Below are 8,818 nucleotides of genomic sequence, written 5' to 3'. Positions count from 1 at the left end.
CCTTTAATCCCAGCAATCAGAAAGCAGAGACAGGAAAATCTCTGTGAATTCAAGTCTATCCCAGTTTACAGAGCAAGTTCTAAGGATAGCCAGTGCTGTCTCAAGAAACCACAAGGAAAAAAAATTAATAAATTAGCAAGTCTCCCCTAAATATGGATTCTCATTTAGACCCCCTTTTCAAGAAGCTATAACAAAAATGTACTGTTAATTCTAGCACACAAGTTAGAAGACAGTTTTGTAGGGTTTTTTTTTTTTTAAATATTTTGTTTTATTTTATGTGTATGAGTGTTTTGCCTGCATGTATGGCTGTGCACTATGTGCATGCAGTACCCTCAGAAACCTGAAGAGGGCATCGGATCCTTGGGAACTGGAATTCCAGTTCCAAGTAGGCTGGATCCTTGGGTGGTTGCCAGCAGTCATGTGGGTGCTGGAAACAGAATAAGGGTCTTCTGGGTGCTCTTAACCACTGAGCCATCTGTCCAGCCTCTAGAACATTTACATTAACATTTTTCCAGTGCTGTTTCTGGAAACTATTCTGGAAAAGTAAAAACCAGAAAATAAGGTAAGAACATCTCACACAAAACTTTTTTGCCCACCCCCACAGTGTTAAAGTACAGCAGCTTCAGGCCCACTTGCTTCTAACTCCACACGCTAAGAACACTCTGCCCCAGAGAGAGTCCCAAGACAGTTTGGTGAGGCCACTAATAAACTCCTACTGGACTAGAGAAACAGTGGGGACTGAAGGCTAGAGAAGCATGGGCTTGGATATGCCCCCAAGGTTAGCATGAGCTTGGATATGCACCACAGGTCTACACCAATAGAGGACCAGATGTCCCCTTCACTCGAGGCAAGGGAGATAAGGGAAGAGGCTCTCCCTGGCAGATAGAAACCCATTTCCCAGATTTCCCAGAAATGCTGCATATAAGCCTCTATCTCTCTGCCAGCAATCCTCCTATGTTTGGCCTGAGCTGAGCCCAGACTGCCATTTGGGGACATCAGTGGGAGCTGGGGGTTCCCTTTGGCCCCAACACCTTTCTCCACCAGTAGCACACTTGTGAGACTTGACGCCAGTCTTCTGCTCTCGACACTGGTTTAATTACCCAGAGGGAGTATGGTGCATGTGTGCAGCTCTTTTAAAAAAGCTTATGTGCATCATCAATATATGTATTGTAGGATACACGGAATTACCTGGAGAATGGCTGAGAGATTAAAGGATCATAAGATAATAGGCTTCATTCATTACAAAATGGGTGACTGTCCTAGGGTTTCTAACACTGCGATGAAATGCCAGGACCAAGAAGAAAGTTGGGAAGGGAAGGGTTTATTCTGCGTATGTTTCCACATGGCTGTTCATCACTGAAGGAAGTCAGGACAGGAACACAAGCAGGACAGGAACCTGGAGGCAGGAGCTGATGTAGACGCCGTGGAGGGCGCTGCTGACTGACTTGTGTCCCAAGGCTTGTTCAGCCTGCTTTCTTATAGAACCCATAATGGGCTAGGCTCTCCCCTACTGATCACTAACTGAGACAAGGCCTTACTGCTGAATCTCATTGGAGGCATGTCCTCAGCTGAGGCTTTTTTCTTTCTGATGACTCTATCTTGTATAAAGTTGACACACAAAACAAGCCAGTACAGTGGACTAAGGAGAGATGTTTTGTTTTGTTTTGCTTTTTAATTAAAAGCAACAGATTTAGTTTGGCTGTGCTGACAGTTTCTGCTTCTCTTTCCAACACTCTGGAGGCTGACCAATTTCCCAAGAGATTACAAGTTTAGAAAAAGAAAACAAAATCAAAACTGCAGGTGACTCCTTAGACAGAGCACTTGCTGACAGACAGACGGCAAGGTCCCGTGGTGATGTTCAGGGGCACATGTAGGCCTGGGGCAATGGCGATGGGCCTGATTCCTTCAACTGAAATACACAACCTCCATCGCCACTCCCACCCCTCAGTGAGTATTCCAGTTTCATTCTGTTGCTGTGATAAAGCACACTGATCAACAACAACTTAGGGGAGAAAAGGGTTTGTTTCACCTTCCTGCTTATAGTCCATCACTGAGGAATGACAAGGTTGAAACTCAAGCAAGAACTCGAAGTAGAAACCATGGGAAAATGCTACTTGCTATGTGGCTCAGGTTCATGTTTAGCTAGCTTATTTATATAGCCTAGGGAATGGTACTGCCCACAGAGGACTAGCCCCGCTCCCAAATCAGTTAATCAATGCAATCCCTCACAAACATGTCTACAGGCCAGTCTGATCTGAATTCCTCAGTTGGGATGCCCTTCTCGGATGACTGTGTGATGAGCTATGTGTGAAGCTAACAGTGAAAGCTAGCCAGGACAGTGAGTGTGCAGGACTCAACTCACTGGCTGCTGTCCGGCTGCTTCTATACTTTTCAGAATGGATAAAATAAAATCTTAACCATGAAGTGATAGGACTGGAGAGCTAGCTCAGGAGGTAAGTGTGTGCACTGCTCTTTCAGAAGGCCCAAGTTTGGTGCCCAGAACCCACAGCGGCCTCTAGCTCCAGTTCCAGCTTTATAGCTAAAGCTATAGCTTTAGATCCAGGAGGATCTAAAACGCTCCTCTCCCCAACTCAAGCACTGGTTGTACTTACAAATACATACACATATTTTTGTGTGCACACACATAAATTAATACTAATAAATAATAAGATGATAACAAAATTTAAAAGAATGGATGTATAGCAAATAGCTACATGTAAAAATTATTTATAGCAAGAAGTAATGTGTAGCTAGTTCTTTGGGTATTATGAACTATCAACTGTTTGATTCCAAACAATGGTTTTGTTAGTTTGTTAGGGAAGATGTAGGGAAGTATATAAAAATGGGTGGTTTATATAGGCGTAAGTGTGCTACCTCACAGTCCAGACTGCTAGTTAGTGACCTCTGAGAGGGAGGAGAGAGAATGGATTCCTTCCGTCTGCCCTGGTCCCTGGAGACAGCCTGGTTTCCTCAATTCATACATCTCTGCCTTCATTTTCGCCTGGCATTCTCCCTGTGTGTATATGTTTTTCCACTTTTTAAAAAAAATTTTCAACCTATTTTACTTTTTGAAACTGTCTCATTATGTTGGCTACCCTGGTTTTGAGTCCCTGAACAAAAAGGGGCCGTTCTCGCTTCAGTCTCTGGACTAGTTGGGATAATAGGTATACACAATGCTGCCAGCTTAATTTCTCCTTTTTGTAAGGACACGCACCCCAGCTTTATCTCATTTGAATTCATTACATCTGCAATGGCCCCATTTGTAAGAGAGTCACATTCTGTGGTACTAGCCTAAGGACTTGGGGATGGATAAATATATGCAAAGTATGACATGTTTCTAGTAAGTAAAGCGAATGGGAAATTGCTCATACCCCATTTTATAAAGGAATGAGTCTCAGAAGGTTATCAGACAGTCAAAGGAAGTGAAGAGTCTTCATAAATGCAAGTGGCTGCAGTTGGGGTGAGCCACAAGGTCCTTCTTGCTTTTAGTTTGATGAGCTATTCTCAGGCCTGGCGAGAAAGGGACGGAGAGGGGAAGTGGTCGCCGAGGTCTGGCGGTTAGCAGATGCCCTGTTAAGAGTCCCTCTTGCTGCCCCATGGCTGAACCTCAGCAGAACTTGCACTCCGAGGCAACTGTTGACTCAAGTTTTTCCTTGCAAGTCAGCTCTCTGTGAGGGGCCCATCCTGAGGCAAGGGAGGCGGGTACTACGAGCTCACTCAGGACAGAACGGAGCATGCTGTGTGCATCCTCTCAGTCTATAACATTCTTTGCTTCCCTGCTCTCTCTTGTCTTGCCTGTTGAGTGTGAGGTGTAGGTGTGAGGAGTGTGAGTCACCAGCAGCTGCATGCCCACTCCTGATGCTGCCCATGGCGGGACAGGCAGCAGAGGGCAACGGGCAGCAGAGGGCGAGCTCCTCAGAAATGGCTTTGCCAATGCACCCTTGACCTGCGCCTTCTGTTAGGCCTGGGTCAAACCCGATGCCCTCCTGAAGCATGGGTTACCCACACCAGCTGTTCTCAACCTTCCCAATGCTGGGGCCCTTTAATACAGTTCCTTGTGTTGTGGGAACCCCCAACTACAAAATTATTTATGTTGCTACTTCATAACGGTAACTTTGAGACTGTTATGAATTATAATGGTAAATATCTGTGTTTTCTAATGGTCTAGTGGACCTTTGTGAAAGGGTCAGCGGAAGCCGGGCGGTGGTGGCGCACGCCTTTAATCCCAGCACTTGGGAGGCAGAGGCAGGCGGATTTCTGAGTTCCAGGCCAGCCTGGTCTACAGAGTGAGTTCCAAGACAGCCAGGGCTACACAGAGAAACCCTGTCTTGAAAAAACAAAAACAAAACAAAAAAACAAAAATAAAAAACCAAAAGGGTCAGTGAACCCTACCCCAAAAAGGGTCTCAATTCCACATGTTGACAACCACTGCTTAAGTATAAAAGAAGGACACCCCCCCCCCATACCCCATCTCCAGCCTCCACTCTGAGGAGCACTAGACAAAGGAACTGAGTGCCGGTCTGAGAGACAGAGTCTAACCGTGGCTCTGCCACTGCTGGGTGACGTTAGGGAAGTACATAATCCCCATGTCACTCAAAAAGTAGAGGGGACACACATGAAGGTATTGGATGGGGCGGTGACATAAGCTCTAAGTGGCGTGTGGGACAACATGTCTATCACACAATCCAAGCAGACAGTGAGTGTAAGCAATACCCTCTTATCTAGCATTTTCTTTCTCGTGTCGTTTGTTAATCTGTTAATTAACAGCTGTCAGGATTCATGTCAAAAATCGAACAGTGTTTGTGTCTGGATGATGGAATTGTGGATACTGTTATTGTTCTATTTTTAGTTGATTAAGATTCTAAACTTTGTTTAGTAAATACACACATACTCATACACACACATACATACACACACGTTTTTTAAGTTGTAGTGTAGGGCGTAGAACCTAAGGCCTTGAGCATATTAAACATATGTTTTTTTTAACTGACAAACATTTTTTCATAAATATATTTTGATCATATTTTCTCCTCCTCCAATTCCTCCTAGATCTTTCCTACCCACCCAACTTTGTTCTTTTTCTCCCTCCCTTAGAAATCAAAAAAAAAAAAAAAAAAAAAAACACAAAATCCCACAAAACCAAAAATCAGAATACCAAGAGACTAATAACAAAAACTGCCAAAACAAAGCAAAATGAAACAAAAGTCCACAGAAATACTGAGTTCGACTTCTGCTGGGCATGGGAGCTGTCCTTCTGTGTGGTTTGTATGCCCAGTGAGACTCCATTGGAGAAAACTGATCTTTCCTTTCCAGTCAGGTATCAATTGCAGATAGCTTCTCGGACGTGTGGGCTGGCGTGGGGCGTGTGGGCTGGGGGGGTGTGGGCTGGGGGGGCGTGTGGGCTGGGGGTGGGTGGGCTGGGGGGGGCGTGTAGGCTGGGGGGTGGGTCGGCTGGGGGGCGTGTGGGCTGGCGTGGGGCGTGTGGGCTGGGGGGGGTGTGGGCTGGGGGGGGCGTGTGGGCTGGGGGGGTGTGGGCTGGGGGGTGGGTCGGCTGGGGGGGCGTGTGGGCTGGCGTGGGACGTGTGGGCTGGGGGGGCGTGTGGGCTGGGGTGTGTGTGGGCTCTGTGTGTGTGTGTGTGTGTTGCTGGTCGTGTCCACTTTCTCCACTCAGTGCTGGGCCTCCATCTGGCTTGAATCTGTTTAGGTCTCGTGTGTTTGTTGTAATGTCTGTCCCTTTTGTCTCTACTGTTTATTCATTTGCAGCCTCTCTGTGCCCTTTGGTTGACTTGGCTAAGGGTTTCCAATCTTCTTTGCTTCTCAGAGAACTAGTGCTTAGTTTCTTCGATTCTCTGTTTTGTTTTTGCTGTGTGCTTTCGCGTGTCCTATAGGTTTGGGAAGGCTGTGTTTTGATTCAGTCCTAAAAAGCTTTTAACTTCCTTCCTTTCTGCATGGACCCATTTTATATTCATTTGTGAGTTGTTCAGTTGTCATGAGTTTGTATATTTTCTACTGTTTCTATTCTTGATATCCAACTTTAATCCATGGTGGTCAGATAGGATGCAGGAGTCATTTTAACTTTCTTATATCTCTTGAGACTCGCTTTGTATCCTAGCGTGTGGTCACTTTTGGAGAACGTCCCATGAGCTGATGACAAAGAAGTAAACCCACTAGTGTTTGTGTGACGTTTCCTGCAGATGTCTAGGTTCATTTAATGACGTAGTGGCATACTTGAAGGCTGTAGAACAACAGGAATAAATAACACCCCAAAAGGCTATAGGGAAAGAAATAATCAAACCAAACAAAAACAACACAAAGAATCAAAGAAACTAAGAGTTAGTTCTTTGAGAAAATCGAGAAGATTGAGAAACCCTTAGACAACTCAACCAAAGGACACGGAAAGAAGATCCAAGTGAGTAAAAAATTAAAGACGAAAGGGTCAGTCCAACAAACGCAGCGGATGTGGTACAACACACAAGAGTGGGTGCTGATGTCACGCACTCTGGCTGTGTGAGGGCACTGTGAGAGGTCAGTGTGTGAGGTCAGTGTGTGAGGGCACTGTGTGAGGTCAGTGTGAGAGGTCACTGTGTGAGGTCAATGAGAGAGGTCACTGTGAGAGGTCAGTGTGAGAGGTCACTGTGTGAGGTCAATGAGAGAGGTCACTGTGAGAGGTCAGTGTGAGAGGTCACTGTGTGAGGTCAGTGTGAGAGGTCAGTGTGAGAGGTCAGTGTGTGAGCTCACTGAGTGAGGTCAGGTTGGCTGCAATGGGGTTTCCTCAATAACTTCCCTGCTTAAGCGTTTCTTTAATTCCTTTTCACAGATTGGAAGCTTATGTGGGAGGGGTCTCCCCCTGAGGTCACCACTCCCTTTATTCCATTTAATATCTAGCTTTTCATCTCCTTGAGCTCTGGGCTTACCTCCATTACACTTCCTAGTAAGTTTTTTCCTCAAACTGTACATTTTTGTATTTTTCTTTGCTCAATTTAATCATTTTAATTGTAGATCGGGATAAATGTAGCCACTAATAACTATATGACATAGTTAATACTAGGTTGTTTTGAAATTTCCTCTGCAAACAATATTAATCCAAAAACTCTTCAATTTATCCTCAGGCAATTTTTTTTGATAAGAGCATAAAGCAGCCATATTCTTCTCTAAAATACCATAAGAATAGTCTCTTACCATTCTTTCCCTCTGAAATGTCTTTAGCCGGGCCTCCACCATTCAAGTCACCTTCAGACCCAACTGTCTTCCACACGCCTACTACTGTGACCCAGTAAGACCCCACATTCAACTGCTTTCCTAATCCAATATCCCGAACACCATATTATGCCAACAAGCAGTACAGTCAGGCCTGCCACAACAGTCCGACTTCTTTCTTAATCAGTGTTCTGTTGCTGTGAAGAGACACCACGACCAAGACAACTATGAAAAGAGGAAACATTTAACTGGGAACTTGTTCACAGTTTCAGAGGTTTAGTCCATTACCATGGCAGGAGCATGGTGACAAGCAGACACACGTAGTCCTGGAGAAGGACCTGAGAGTTCTACATCTGAATCCGCAATCAACAGAGAGAGACACTGGGCCTGGCTTGGACTTTTGAAACCTCAAAGTCCAACCCCAGTGACACACTTTCTCCATTAAGGTCGAATCTTCTATTCCTTCTCAAATATTGCTACTCCCTGATGACTAAGTATTCAAATACATGAGCTTATGGGAGCCATTGTCATTCAAACCACTACAGTGCCCTTCTATTTGGTACCTAATTACTTAGAATTGCAATATAGTCTTGATTTGTTTCTTTAGTGAATATGTAGTATCCCTTCCAATCTTTTCTGATTATTTTTGGTTTGATACCTATTTTGTCAGATATTAAATACCTTCTTCTGCTTGTTTCTTGGGTCCATTTGCTTTGAATGGCTTTTCACATCATTTTACCCTGAAGTGATATCTACCCTTGATGATAAACTGTATTTCTTGGATACAGCAGAAAAGTGAATCCTGTTTTCTAATATTGTGAGCTATCAATTTACTAATATTGAGAGGTATCAATGAGGTGGGTTTATTGATTTCTATTATTTTGTTATTGTGGTGTGCCCCCTCCCCAGCCTTTGATGCACTGTTCTGAGATTATTTATTCCTTCTATTTTCTTGGATGTAGTAAACCTCTTCTGACATAAGTTTTCATTCTAATGTTAATGCCTTCTGTAGAGCTGACTTATAGTTAGATACTGCTTAAATGTGGTTTCATCATAAAATGTTTTTCTTCCTCCATATATTGTAATTGATAGTTTTACTGGGTATAGTAGTCTGGGCTCTCATCTATGGTCTCTCAAAATTTGTAGAACATCTCTCCAGGCTTTTCTGGCTTCCGGTGAAAAGTCCAGTGTTATTCTAATGGGTCTGCCTTTAGATGTTATTTGTTTTGTTTGTCACTTGCAGCTTTTAAAATCCTTTCTTTGTCTTATACATTCCATGTTTTGATTGTTTCACAGGGGATTTCCTTTCTGGTCTCGTCATTTGGTCTGTGTGTGCATCGACCTTAATAGGCATCTCTTTCTTTAAATTGGGAAAATGTTCTTTTATAATTTTCTTAAAAATACTTTTTGTGACTTTAATTTGGGCTTCTCCTTCCTCTATTTCTACTGTTCATCAGTTTGGGCTTTTTATTATGTACCAGGTTTCCTGGATGATTTGTGCCTAGACTTTTTAGATTTAACATTTTATTTGATTAAGGTGTCCATTCTTTTACCTTGTCTTCAAGACCTGAAATTCTCTCTTCCATGTCTTGTAATCTGTCAGATAAGATTATTTCTGTCG

Source organism: Apodemus sylvaticus, chromosome 4 (genome assembly GCF_947179515.1).
Source record: "Apodemus sylvaticus chromosome 4, mApoSyl1.1, whole genome shotgun sequence".
Classification (NCBI taxonomy): domain Eukaryota; kingdom Metazoa; phylum Chordata; class Mammalia; order Rodentia; family Muridae; genus Apodemus; species Apodemus sylvaticus.
Note: the sequence above shows the minus strand (reverse complement) of the source record.